Source organism: Opisthorchis viverrini (genome assembly GCF_000715545.1).
Source record: "Opisthorchis viverrini unplaced genomic scaffold opera_v5_239, whole genome shotgun sequence".
Lineage (NCBI taxonomy): Eukaryota > Metazoa > Platyhelminthes > Trematoda > Opisthorchiida > Opisthorchiidae > Opisthorchis > Opisthorchis viverrini.
In genome coordinates, this window is record NW_008751897.1 from 14,680 (window position 1) to 27,395 (window position 12,716).

Below are 12,716 nucleotides of genomic sequence, written 5' to 3' on the forward strand. Positions count from 1 at the left end.
GAGTGTGGTGACCACAGGGTATCAGTTAGACCCGCCGTCATATCGAGACTGCTGGGGTCACTTGTGCTTCGCTGCCCAAAGGTGGCTCTTAGAATACTGGCTCAGAGCAGCAAGCGAGAGAATGCGTTGTTCGAAACCCTACATTCGGTCAGCTGCTAGAACAACGCCGTACGCACAAACGGCCCACAATTTCAGTATTCCTTGATTTCCGAGACGCATTCGACTCGGTTGAACCGACTCTTCTTCTCTTCCTCTGTTCTCCTTGCCACGCTTGCCCGTCACGGAATTTCCTGGAAGTTCCGCAACATATGTTCATTGTGTTTTCAGACTTCCGGACGTGTGAGAGTAAACAGAGAGCTCTTCAAAAGCTTCCGTACACAAAGCAGTGTCCGTCTGGGTTGCTCACTCTCTCCACTTCGTGATCAATGAAATAATTGGGCAATAACTAGAAAGCCTCCAAAACTCAGGTGTCTAGATAGTCTCTGACGAAATTCTCATCGATTTCAATCGTCCTCTCCTTCAAAGAAAAGAGGGCGCGAGCGTTTTCGGAAGAACTGACCAGTGTTAGCCCGTCCTTCGACGTGCGCTCTGCACCCACAAAGTACAAGTGAATTCTCTTGGAAATGCTGTCACATCACTGCCACACATCACTTACAATTTAGGGAATGGCACTAGAAGTTGTGGAGCGTTTTGAATGACTTGAAAGTTACGTTCGTTCCGACTTTAAGGTGACAGGTTGGTGCACGAATTCGCAAGGCCCGGGTCGCTAATTTGAGGCACCCATGTCGTCAAAGCGGTATATCCCTGGATCTCAAGTGATGTGTGAATCCTGCCACAGTGCGGGTTGTTTTGTTGTATGGGTGAGACTTCGCCTGTTCGAGCGGCCGAACTAAGACGTCTCCATGTGCTCAAAATCGTCTCAGGACTATAGGTGGTGTGTTGGTGTCGGCAATTAGAAAGCGAGTTTTCCGTTGTGCAATGGGGACTTCCCCCGGGAAATGCGTCCAGCAACATACTTTGTGTTGGTTAGACTACGTACTGCGCATGACGAATCACCGGTTGCCAAAATATTGTTTCCCTGTCCAATTCAGAGTGACGGAAGCAGAGAGACGGGCAACCTTTAGCCTGGCACAAGGGTGTGAAGGCGACTAAGAGAATTGTCAGTGTAATTGGTACTATTCACCTTCTCCACACATCACTTACAATTTAGGGAATGGCACTAGAAGTTGTGGAGCGTTTTGAATGACTTGAAAGTTACGTTCGTTCCGACTTTAAGGTGACAGGTTGGTGCACGAATTCGCAAGGCCCGGGTCGCTAATTTGAGGCACCCATGTCGTCAAAGCGGTATATCCCTGGATCTCAAGTGATGTGTGAATCCTGCCACAGTGCGGGTTGTTTTGTTGTATGGGTGAGACTTCGCCTGTTCGAGCGGCCGAACTAAGACGTCTCCATGTGCTCAAAATCGTCTCAGGACTATAGGTGGTGTGTTGGTGTCGGCAATTAGAAAGCGAGTTTTCCGTTGTGCAATGGGGACTTCCCCCGGGAAATGCGTCCAGCAACATACTTTGTGTTGGTTAGACTACGTACTGCGCATGACGAATCACCGGTTGCCAAAATATTGTTTCCCTGTCCAATTCAGAGTGACGGAAGCAGAGAGACGGGCAACCTTTAGCCTGGCACAAGGGTGTGAAGGCGACTAAGAGAATTGTCAGTGTAATTGGTACTATTCACCTTCTAGAAAGGAGACCGCGTGGTCCTCTTGTGCCTCTTTAGAAAAGCTTCAAAATCTGACTGCCAGTCGATGTCAGTAACGTTCCTGTTGTCAGTTCCTATCCAGATTGCCTGAATGAGTTTCCGGATGTGTAGTAAACTCGTAATGATTGTGGTACACTTGCTCTAACTCCCTCCCTGTCCACTCTTATTCTATTCTTTGCACTAAGGTTTTCAAATAATTTACGGCAGCGAAGCACTTTTGTTGAACACTGATGTTATGCTGTCGACGATGGTGATGATGATGTAACTGAAGGCCAACGTGGCTTGTAACTGACAGAACTGAACTAACAAAATCATAATTCAGTACATGCCCCAGTCTGTGACGTACGTACAGTTCACCCGAAAATATCCAAGTTGATTCATCATGACGAGTGTCAATATCGTCCCAGACCAATCATCTAACTAGGCGTAGATCAAAGTTTCTTATCAGTTGTCAAGTGGATTGGGAGATCAGTCCTTACACAGTAAAATCCCGAATACTCGGTTCTGATATTCCTTACGGGGAATGTAACAGGGTGAAAATGGACTGTTCATTAGCGTTTGGCTGGATAGAGAATTATGAGTGAAGCCGATAAGCGTGTTGGATCAGCCCATCACGACGGGGATAACAGCAACGCATCATTGGACAGGAAATAGGAACAGGAATAAAATTGAAATAGTCGAAATGAGGAAACTGTAGAGGTATAGTTTAATGAGTATCCGTTATGGGATTAACCACCTCGCCCTCTAATCATTAAAGAAACGTAAAATTTGTATTTTTCTTCAAATTCCTTACTAACTTTGTTTGAAATGAGTGAATAGGGACGGACTACTGTACATACAAAGCTGCTTGAACCAGTGGTGAAAATAGTCATGATATTACGGGAATTGCATGCACTTCGGACGAGATGTTAACTGATACTGATCTGCTAGAACCTTAATCCCAGCATGTAAATGGTGACAGCTTTTGTTACAAAGACGATTTCAGGCGTGGCTAATGAAATACAACTGTAGTGCGCAATAGTCTTGCACAAATTACGCCTGTTACGAACGATGCTTCGTGGAAAACACAAGTGGTAATAAGAATTCTTGAGCTTGTTTTTATAGGTACATTCGAGGGTACCAAAGTAAGGATTCATATACTAAAAAAGAACATAAACACGAGGGTTGCTGATGCAAATTATGCAGATAGGAAAGCAAAACGTCCCAGGTGGAAACAGTGATTTTTATGTAAGTGGGTGTATGCCGTTGGTGAAGACATCTATTGACATCTGGCATCCTCTTTCACACACGAAATAGTGCGCCAGTGCAAGTAAAGAGAAATGATTTGATGCCGCGATACACATTTCGTATTCAGTTTTCCTTCAAACACATTTATATGGAAACCGGTTTCATTCAGAGTTTGATTCCGATTGATGTCCTCATGTGAGGAAAGGTGTTTCATTCGTGATCAGAATATGTCAAAATCTCTTCATAGATAGCTTCTGCGTAAGAAAAATGTGAACAGTGCACTGAAAAACCATTAGGTCGATTTTTTGTCCACAATCAAGTAAAATTTGCCTAACAAAAGGAACCAAAACAATCCAACCTACTGAGCATTCAGAATTCAGGAACATCGAAAGCAAATGTATACTTACGTTTACAGACTCCTTCAGCCTAACCGCTTTAGGTACTCAGCTTTCTGTAATATATCTATAAAGCTGAACTGGTTATGTGCCACCTTACTTCTCGAACCGTTTGCGAAAGAAAATGCAATCTACTGAGATTCTATCGAATAAAGCATCAACGGGAAAGATTTTTGTCTGGTTTCAATTTGAGGCAATCGGTCCTCTGAACCCCTTTCGCTAATCATGTAAATGAAGCAGCCATCCTCAACTTTCGGTGAGAGTTCTGGTTGTCTGATTTCTCCCCGAAAAAAACTACAGATTCACTAGGATGACAATGACAACGGTTCGACAAGCAATGCGGTCAGTTTTCCGGTCCGTCTACATCAAAGTTCAAAATACAACTCATCGGGCGGTGAATTTACTTGCTCATTTGTTAAAAGCGTAACAGCATTATGTTCACTGACGGTTGAGTATCCGCTTGGTATCTTCAGGTTCATTACAAATTATAGGCATTTTTCAAGGCCGATAGAATGTGACTCAAAAGTACTCGGTACTATGGAACGTTTGGGCAACGTTCTAGGGAAAACTCATATACTGCATGCCCTTTTGCGTGAAATCGCGGCTTTAGGGTCCCTTAAGACTGGCTGTTCGACATACGGTCAGGTGTGCCTTGAATAAGGTTACAATGAATGACGTACTGATGGAATTGTCTCGCCAGACTCCAGCTTGAACTTTACGGAGAAATGGTAAACAACATCAGACAACCCGTAGGCGGGAAGGTTTTGAGATACAGAAACTCGACCCGAGGCTGGTACAATTTAACACGGATCACGGGGTGGGTGGACATGGTTTTGGCAACCGCGTCGGTACTTAGCAAGCTGGCGTGATGGTTATTGCTTGATTAGGAAAGTGCTTGTAACAGCTAAACAGTTCTGATTGGGTAACGAAGGAATTTGCCTCTATTCTTCTGAGTAGCCTACTGCTCGTTGAATCATCTTCAAAAATGAGGAACAGATAATCAAGCCTATATACCTATGTTTACATCTTGAAATTGCATGTAGCAGTGAGGAATTTCCGGGAATATATTGGTAAAGTCAGGGCCAAAGCATACTCAAGACTTCCCACCACGTAATTACTGCAGTGAAATACCTTAGGGACAATAATGATGCGTACAGCAAATAACTCCACAGTTAGGACTAATCGGGGCTTAAGCCATTGTGTGAACATTCCGTGAAAGGTCTGTAATTTCAGAAGTTATGAGCGTACCAGAACGAAATCACCTCCCCTATCACAGACAAACTAGCTCACCTGGAAGTGCTCAATTGCTGACATGTTTTAAAAATGCTCTGTAGAGTTTTTCAATAAATTGGACGGAAATCACTAACACGGTTTGCGAAATCCACCTTAGTTGCGGAGTATGATGGTCAAAATATTTTCTAGTTGGTATCTTGACCACAGCCTATGATTAGTGCCAATCAAGACAAAAAAGCCACGACAAGCCTTGAAACGTCATGGAATCACACGCTGCTTTACTTGCACCGTAAGCTAAATCTCGTGTGAGACTCAAATGAACCTCTCATTCGGGTGCTCTCTAACCAAGTGTGTAGCACCCATACCACTCAAGGGTTCCGTTTCATGTTGAAACCATACCAGATTTTAAACACGCGTATAATGGTTATGAACACACTATTTTCTAAGTAATTGGGGCTAACAGGCATTATACCGGCCGAGAACTGACCACAAGTGCTGCAATCTGAACACTAATGCACCAGGTTTACTAAAAAATCGGGTTTCACAAAGTTTGATTTCTGCGATATTTTGATGAAACAATCCTATGAACGCTTGAATTATGTTCAAGTAAAACAAGATAGCCCTGTCAAGACAAGACTAATAAAGTGCTGGTAAACAGAATAGAAGGTGCCTAAATCAAAACAAGTTTTTTCAGTAGTGCGAAAATTACAAAACCTCCCACGGCAGGCACAACAAGGCACAATTTATGTGGCAGATGTTGACCAATCCTAGGCCTCGTGAAAACCCGAGTAAAATCGGTTTATTCAACCATTTAAACGAGTAATTTATGTCAATTATAGTTGAGGGAGTTAACACTAATCACCTAATTTCCCTCCCCTCGTAGGCCAGATGACTTAGCCACTCCTTTAGGTATGATACTGATACAGTTAGTTCTTCATCCGTTACACAGTCGTCAACCAAACTGAATTCTTGCTTTTATGTTAATCCACAGAACCATATTTACTAGGGGTTTCCGAGAAGTATCCACCTTAGATCGACATAAGAATACCTAAGGTAGCTTAATCTATACTCGTTTCCTCCATATTCATCCCCGACAGATTGAAGGCACGACCGTCAGCTGGGCTCTTGGATACATGCTAGATCAGTCTGGATTCCTTCCGAGTGAGAGCCCACCAATTAACATGCCTGTTACGCTATTCGCAGGACTCGCTGCACTGCTTGCTTCAATGCTCATCGTGGCCGTTGTGATGCTCGTCTTGGCCCTCTGCGGATGTATCAAGACAGGAGAACGTTTCGAGTAGAGTCTCATTTCTGTGAAGGAAATTCTGGACTTTTTATCGCGGTACAGGTGTCATGTGTTCTCTATTTTGCAGAGATCTGACAAGAGTGGTTTCACGGTTTTCACATCCATGTCAGATTCTCCTGAGACCCAGGCAACATTCCTTGCTCCCGTCTCAATTTACCTATTTTTCTATCCAAACTTATCAACAGGATTAGTCCTTTCTAGCTTCCTAAACATTCTTGAATCGGGTGCATATTTGTTCTTTTATGGTTTCCCGCTTTTTCTCGGGATTGTGAAAAAAACTTATCAGTCTTGGTGATTTTGCCGTTTTTTGTACCAGCACACAATAAGCCTACCTTGATTGTACTAACTACGATTACTGTTGTCTCCTCAAGCACTAACCACTAATCGTTGGGTTTCAAGCAACGCTGACAATACAAAGTTGTATGTGAACTCTTTTTTCATTGATAAATTAGCTACAAATTGTTTGCATAGGATTGGCTATCCAGCCGTAGGTCAGGAAGCAACATTACAAAATTTTCATGTCAATTTTAGCCATCATCTGAGTACTTATTCACAAAAGTCAGGGCAACAGTGACAATGTTTTAAACACCACGGTTATGATGCGCCAAAATCGCTCCTCAACAGTCCGAGATCCAATGAACTCGTTGTTCAGGTCAAAATACCGCCACATAGCATAGGACTGATGGGTATCATTAGTGTTCGATGGGCGCGTGAGGTCACGTAAAATGATCAAAACGGATAAACTGAATTATTTGTGAACTCAGGTCAACTTCAACGCAGAAACCTACGATAATATTTATCAACGGGATTAAACCGCTAGGGTGGTCAAACTAGTCCGAATTTTAAATTAATACAACGATAATTTACACTGTGCTTACAATCGTATCAGCTCTAAACTGATTGTGAGGTTACCGTAACCGTGAAGAGGTATTACTTGAAGTCAGCTGTGTTGGACAGTGTCTAAAATTATTGAATTATAATGTGTTTCCAAAGAATCACTGGGGTGTGCCGACTCTGAGGGCAGCTGTTGAAAATGTTCTCCAATGTGAGTCTGGAATGCCATATCAACAAACTTAGTGGAGCAAGTAAAACATGAAAGTAACCTAACCTATTGGGATGAGTGCGCCCTTCGTTTGTAGGAACTAGGTGTACATATAACATTACAACAGCAAACTTGAGGTCACGCTTCGGAAATCAATCATGTTCTGGTATTTTGTAACATCAAGCTCTATCCAAACCGGCCTCGAGGGCAAAGTGACTCATGCTTGCACCAGAGTTTATTTTGTTGCTGTATTCTAAGTCTCGGTTATCCTACCTATATACTGCAATCTGCGCTTATTCCTGCTGACAGTCTGATCGTTTTCGCATGCTTTCGGATATTCACTGGTGATGTTTATACTCTACTGTAAATCAGATGGAGTTGAATACACATGATCTCTCCGGTTTGGTGTCGTCTTAAGTGAAGCATATAAGAACCGCACTTGGAGAGCTGGTTGAGGGAATAAAGAGCGAGAGTGAGTCCCTGAACAATGTGTTGCAAAATCCAACGCCTGACCAAACCCCGTTTCCTAAAAACTGAAGACAGCCCCCACAGTTGAGTCAACGGGCATGAAAAACGCGTAAATAAAAGAGAGGGAAACATGCTCCACTGAACGGAACTGCAGAAAATGTCGATTTGGTTACATTTGGCTGAAAAGACCCTTGCATGTGGTTCCGTTTAAATGTATTTCGTTGCACAGCATCTTTATTTTTTAGGAGGGATGATAATTTGATGACGACGTGGGGACATTTGGCAATCTTTAATTGAGGTCTTATCCTGTCGGTGACGCCACTCTATGCTGAAAAGCAGAGAAGCACTCTTCAGTTGTTTAATTATTACGGAGGGTTGTCAGCAATGCGCAACTTACCAAACCCAAAGAGTTTCGAACCTACGACCTTCCTGCCAGTGGTTGAACAATTAACCGTTTGACCAAGAGCGACAGAACAGTAGTGTGGTTAGTTCTCACTCAGTTGAGGAACAGCGCTGCTCATCCTTCAGTCACAGAAACCACACCAGGTGGTCGCGTACTGACTGGTTCCTCAAGTTGTAACTTCTCAGAAGGGAGTCTCACTCCTCTTGTGAAACTATTCCTCCTCGAGCTCCTAAAAAATCCATTCATAAATCTTTAATCTCCAAAATGTTTAGAATGAATGCATACTAAATCGGGTGAGCTTTTTGGTTCTGGTAACTTTAACTCAGCGGAACAGAGCTACGAAACCTGCAAAGCGGTAGGATGGATAGGTTAGTTTTCGCAACAATGCAATGTTATCAACCTGTAAATCACCTTGTGGCAGAATAAAATTGGAACATTGCCTGGCTTTTACCACCCCTGGACAAATAAACAGAAAAATTCACAACTACATTGCTTACCCTAAAGACCAGAAGCAACACAACTGAACTCATTAATTAGTGGACACGTTTTTGGGACGTGTAAGTTCTTACCCTATTTGTAGCTGAGACTTGTGTAAACTAATCAGACGTTGCCTTTTATTAAGAGGAAAAGATTGAGCTCTAGGCGTTCCTCGAGGGGATCAGATAAGTTATTAAGGTCAGTAAAAACTTACCACAAAGGCTAAAACGAATTCCCACATGAAGTTTCTTCACTCACAGCGATAAGCTGTCGTGTGTGGCAAGGGCCGTACGCCCGCCAATCAGAGCTGAAAATTAGTCCATTTTTTATATTTAGCTGGAAAACAAATTTTGTATACTTAAAAAATTCTTTCAGTATGCTCTAGCCGCTTACAAACAGTGTTTCCTTCTCCGAAACCGTCTGATGACGGGGACAGCAGTACTGAATGGTGTAACGTTTTGCGGGTACGTAAACTGATGAAATTCACAATGCCATTTTCAAGGAACAGGGTGTAGATGAGGGTTATGACTTCTGTTTTTTTGTTAGGCTTGCTGGCTGTCTCGTTTTTACATATATCTGGTGCAAATCCTACCGGCGCCAAAAATGACGTTTGAATAATGAATCAGTTTTCACAGGTTACCGACGGAGTGATCATTTAACTTGGTGTGACAAGTTTCTCACAAGCCGGAAAATATTCTATTCAGGAAGGTAATACCTAAACATTCCTGTTAACTGCAGAGCGCATCTCATGCCTAAGAGTTATTTGACAAACGAAGCGGAATTTTCAGACTGTTTATGGGGACCAAGAACTTCGCAATGCCAATGCTTCCACCCGAATAGCGACACAGGTGCATATCGTGTAAACGCATCAGAGTGTAGGATGTCGTTCACACATACTCAGCTGTGTTTACTCTTCAATTGTTGTTTCTAGACAAGATCATGCGACATAGACGTAATTCCTGCAAAGTTTCGCCCCAACGCATTGTGAACCGTTAACAGAAGTAGACTTGAATCCAAATGGCATACTTCAGTGAATAGGCAGTAAACAGTAGGTGCAGAGCCGAAAAGGACATTCATAAACTATTCTTCGCTTCTTTGCAGGGATTACCATATCAAATACACGTAATAGGAAAGGTTATGTTACAACCGCGTCCAAGCTTGTGTTCTTCAGGGGCAACCAAGACATAGATTTGAACTAAATTTATCATCTAGGTGAGTCTGACTAGCTTCCTTGAAGTCCTAAGGCAATAAACTGCTTAAAACTGTCAGCCAACTCGTCAAATATCAAGCAAACTATAGGCTAAACAGACGAGTTCCAATAAGTACAAAAATGTTCATATGGCTGAGCTTTTAAGAACGTTTATAGAAGTGGCGTCCGTCAGAAGATGGTACTTTGAGTGTTGGGAACATGCAATTCCCGTTTGCAAACATTAACTAAGCAAGAGATAAATAGTAAATGGTCCGCTAAAAGTAGGTGATTCCTTTATCGGCACTTGCTTATTTGTTCCACAGGACACCAATCCATTGTTAGTCAAGAACCCCTGTTCTTTCCCCTCTTTTACTGTTAACTGCTCGATGGATAAACTTCAACAATAAATATCATCCCGGTAAATTACCGGAATTTCCACATCCAACTTCCCACTGAACACGAAGTAAAGATGTCAACCAACAGGGAAATTATCCCCTCTTGAGTGAGCAGAATTAGAGATGGAATTCGATCAGCACTGGAACAAAAACTAGTTCTCGCTACTGTAACGGCGGACGATAATCGAATGAAGAGGTAAGAATCCCTTTTTTCAGCTTTGTGGAGACGACACTGGATTTATTGCTGGGAAAATTACTCTCTTCCTACAAACCAAATGAATAATTCTCCATATTGAGTGAATTTGAAGAGTGACGGCAAACTAATCAGTGAGATCTCCTTCAACTAGAAAAACTGATCAGTTGTGAATACTGGTTCACAATTTTTGCGGCTTTGTACGGATGACTAACGCTCACGATAGAGAAGTCGCCATCAAGTAGGACCGGGCTTGAGGCATTGCTCGTCCGGTTTTTCTGGGGGGAGGGCATTTTGATCCAACATTCTTCCTTGGTGCTTTTTACAAACTTTGTTGGTCTACATTGATTGGTAAGTTCTATGGTAACTTGGTTAGCCTTCGGGAAATTTAAATGGGTTTTCATTTGCCCGGTTTTTTGTTATTTAATGAAGGACACCTGTCCACTAAAACCGGTGCACCACCGTGTATCAGCTCGACTGATCTAAAACGGCCTTCCATACACTGAACATTTCTATGCCCCTCATTCTTTTTAGTGTAGGGTGTTTGATAACTTCCAACGCCTCGCTCATTTCAAGAGTTTGTCATTGACACATCTACAGGGAAACAAATGAGTTCAATTCAGTGTACATTTTACATCACCTTATTTGTCCCAGCCATGTCTTTCACGATTGTACAATGCAACATAAAAAGTCTTCTTTATTGGTCTTCGCTGGCGAATTTTCAGGTAAGGTTGCTTTGCCCGGGATACAGCGATGTCTACGACAATAAACTCTGTGTATAGGGAAAATGAGTCGATGGACAAGTGATGGCAATTCACTGGGCCGCACTGGGTCAAGTAACCTCAAGATGTCAACACCTACGGTGAGTCAGTCTCGGTGCATTTGCAGGAGTTTAGCCGTTACGTCATACATTGTATTCAAGAAAACGGGACTTTACTGTCCTGCCTAAATAAGTAGGGATCTGGTGGTGTGGAATATGATCCACCACCAGCAGTATCGTCCTCATATTTCATTATCGAAATTCACCGGTCGTTAAGTTTCAGTTTGTGTAGGAGTCAATAAAAATGGTGACAAAATAGTTCCCCGAGTAATTTTTGCGTTGGCCGAAGCTTTGGACAACATGTTCTGAGTATGAGCCTGATACTTTTGGTCAGTAACATAGACGTGTAAAGGCAATAGGAAGAGTCTAAAAGTTTTCGCGTGGAAGGCCGGTATAGCGAGAGCTTCCCAGAGACTGAATCAGAGAACTCGCTGAAGTCTGTGAGGCAGACTCAGAGTAAATTCGGCTGACATCTCAAAAACTGAGAACTGTCTGACAGAGGCAGGTCACATCATCCGCGGTAACACATTTGACATGCATTACGGAAGGTGCTCGGTTTTGGTTTTCTGGTATCGAGAAGTAACCCTCTCATCACTTTCAAAGAAGTGGAACGGAGTGTCGCACGATAACCATATTGAACGATGTTGTATAAGGGAGTTATTCTAGCCAGGCACCCTCTACCGGAAGTAAGGAATTTTTCTAAGACACGTTTTAGCAGCCGACACAGAGAAAGCTACTTCTGATACACAATACCTCATTTGCGGTACCGGCATCCCGTCCGGATTTCCAGCTTTGTCAAGGCTGAACTTCATCAGTTCAAGATAAATGGGTTCGGGAGGCATCGTGGCAGGCTGTGTGTACCCGAACTGATGTCAGAACACCATTGGCATACACATGAAGGTTAAACACGTTTTGAGAGGCAGGATGATCTCTCGAAACCCTAAAAAGTTGCTCCGATCCCCTGTTGATTGGTGAGGAATTAAAGCCCTAGCGGTTTCTGAAGACGTAATTATCCACAACGATTTCAGTCGAAGGACATGCTAAACTGGATCCAATCCATCAATCATTTCCAATGACATTTTCGTATAAATCACTTTACAGACACAACGCGTGGCCTCAACCTTCTCTGACATACAACAGTATTTAACCGTGGTGCACAGTAGTTTTGTGGACGGTTTTGTTCATGACAGTTCAGTTACCTAAAGTACTTGTCCATATTCAGGTAGTAAGTGGCTGCCGACCAGGTACTGGTTGAAGTGCGAAGTGATCAAATTTGGTAAACCGTTTGGACTGCTGCGATATCCACAGTGGACCAAATCTGATGAAATAGAGAATCTGTGACTTCTTCAGAGGGGATAATTTCCTACCTTTCTATTCTAACCCATTTTAAAGCAGCGCTCTTATTTAGTTAGTTTGACTCTGTCAATATGTAATGGGTGGCAAACAAGTACCCTTGTGTCGACGCGAAGTCTTGGGTGATAAACGTAAGTTGAGATAGCTTCGAACCACAGAAATATGAAGAAAATTTGTATACACCTTGTCGCCCTGTGGACAAGAAGCTTAGAAAATCCGTTTCAGGACAAAACTATCCTTTGAAGCACTGAATAAACATTTTTCAGCGTAGCCTGGTTTTTGGAGACGTGATACAACTTTCCGGAGTGAAATGCAAGCACCTGATGTTGCTTATCAAATTTACTCCCAAGTGATTACGTCAAGTGTCATACCACATCTGGTTACTAACTTATCTAAGTCCACTTTAGCTCATCGGCGTGTGTACAGAATTGCTGGAGATTCCGCACGGACAACCGCACAA